Source organism: Sardina pilchardus, chromosome 18 (genome assembly GCF_963854185.1).
Source record: "Sardina pilchardus chromosome 18, fSarPil1.1, whole genome shotgun sequence".
Lineage (NCBI taxonomy): Eukaryota > Metazoa > Chordata > Actinopteri > Clupeiformes > Clupeidae > Sardina > Sardina pilchardus.
Window position 1 is genome coordinate 9,231,445 of NC_085011.1, and position 2,681 is coordinate 9,234,125.

Genomic DNA, 2,681 nt, shown 5'->3' on the forward strand with positions numbered 1-2,681 from the left:
TCCTTTAACAGCAAGCACTGCAACTTCAAACAACGCATCAATATTTTGATAGTCAGCAGCGCATTTGAAGGAATCTGCTTGCATGCAAGGCCATATGGAACAGAGGTTCCACTAAATACCTGCTTTTGACTAGCAGGGTATAGTCTACATGCATCTGCGCTCGCCTATTATTTGAACTGATAGGCAACTTCATCGTGGTCTCATGGTCAATGACTAAATAGTTCTACATAGATAATCACTTTCGCGGTTGACTGACAAGGGGTTACCATCAAAACATAGTCTGAATAAAGCACCACTTAATCCAATAATGTTTGAATGAATCTTGTTCATTCAAACACTATCTTGTTGCTAATCTATTTATCTTGCAGAGGAGTTGATGCTTACATCTCATGACAGTGTGTCAGCTGTGGTTTATACTGTATGTGCCTTTTGCTATAGAACAGGTTTTTCTTGGTCAGTGGTGTAATGATTTTTAGAGGGTGTAAGATAGCGATTTTTGAATAATGTGCCAGACCACACCTTATGTCGTTAATTGCCACATCCCTGAGTGAAAGGTTTAATAAAAGTGGGGTGCATATTGAAAAATTAGATAAGAATAAGCCTTGCGTCACACTTTGTGTCACCTTGCGCCAGGTGCATGGGCCCTTCCTGTACTGTATATTGTAAGATTCCAATGTGTGGAAAGAACTTGGACCAAATTGCTGAAGTGGAGATATGCTTGGACTGAATTGCTTCTTTGCACCCTCAACACAAAATAAATTTGAAGTAAGCAACTGGCATGAGCACCTTTCTTCCGGTCAGATACTTCTAACAGCAGCTCAGAGGGCCTGCGAAGAGCTGATCTTTTTAGGAAGAGAGAACCTTCAATTGTAGTCAGACCAGCCTAGAGTTCTGTGTGCAAAAATGGGAATTTCTAACTCAGGCTAGTGTAATACATTATCAGTGGGACAGGAGGCTCCTCTATGGGATTGCACAATCCATTTCAAGTCAGCAGGGAAACATTTAAGGCACCTTGGTATATTCATAGCCCGACTGTGAAATTGGCAAAAAACTCCCCCCCGCCCCCCATAAAACTTAGTGTGTTGGAAAGTGCTCGTCTCACATAAGATAGTTCATTCTTGGTAACTGCTTGGTGACTCATGCCAACCACAGTGTCTGGTTTCCATGACAGTGAGGATACAGCGCTTAGGTCTTCAGAGGTTGCAGCACCTTACAAAAGACATGCTCTGCCCCTCAGCTACCAGCCTCTGATAACGGCCACTCCACTGTGTTGTGTGAAAGCCTGGCGCTCCTTATGAGTCTAATGCTAAGAGTGATCACAATTTGTTTTGTTGTCTCTCTCTCTCTCTCTCTCTCTCTAACAGGAGTGTTTCTGAGAAGCCATTACCAGTGTTTTCTCTCTCTCTCTCTCTCTCTCTCTCTCTCTCTCTCTCTCTCTCTCTTACACCGCAGGCTTCCATTTGAGACCGGCGTGGGTGTCGAGCTTGGAGAGAACACAGCCAAAAGGATTACATTTGGTATTTTCCCCTTTGTTAAGCCTATTCGATGCAGAGGTGACTGTTTTAAAGCTCTCTGCTAAGCTGTTTGGTGCCAAATGAGATGATTTTTTTTCCAAGAGCAAATTTTCAGTTTTCAAGCTCAAAGTAACTGAACAGAATCACCCCATGTGTAAGCCAAAAGAATGTTGTGACAAGTGCAGACGACTTTAATGGTCTAACTTGGGTGGTTTACGTTTACAGGCGGGAAACTGGCCAGGTACAAGCCTACAGTGAACTAATGGCCCTCTGTTCTGCCTCTACAGCAACTTTGCCATAATTAGTCATTATTTGGGGAGAAACGGCAGGATTTCTAAGCGTATTGCAGCATATGGGCTAACAGTCCACAATATTTTATCTTTCTCGACTGATCATTAATGAAGGTCTGTTGAGTTGGGCAAACACAACGTACTCTTTGATCCCGAGATGTCTGAGCAGACATCATACAACTTTTATAACTTCTGAATTACCTGAGGTCTGTGGATCAGGAACAGGATAGGGATCATTGAATTGAACTGAGAACATTTTCTACAGCGCTGGATGGCTTTCAGGTTCAACAAATTATCTCAACTACAGCAGGCTGTATGGCACAATTAGCAGTTCTTTTTTCATCAGATATTTTGGGAGGAATTTATGTTAGTTATCATCGTTATACTACTTTACACTGTGAAATAACCTAATTTAATGTAATAACTAATAAATAAAGAGGAACATGACTAGTTTGTATAATTTCATGTTTTCTAATTTAGTAACTGTGACAACGATAGACACAGAAATCTATATGTTAAACAAACATTAGTGAACATTAGTCTGGGAACACTGGTGGATAAGGCCCATTCCCTCTGCCTTTGGCAGGGCTGTCACCGTGAAGTCCTGTCTGTTTCCCTCTCCGAGGGTATGCTGTGTCCTCTGAGCTCCAGCAGGAGCATTTTACAGTCCATTAGCAGCGGGACACAGGGCCTCTCTCTGTGTTGTGACTTTCCGCGGCGGTGCAGGCCGTCTGAGAGGCATTATCTGAGGCAGGGAACACAGAAATCATGCCATGTTTAATCTCATCATACAAGCCCCCGCCCTGGGATTGGTTAGAGAGACTCGGAGGCTGAAAAGTGCAGCGCACAATAGCAGCCGTGCATCCGATATAAACAC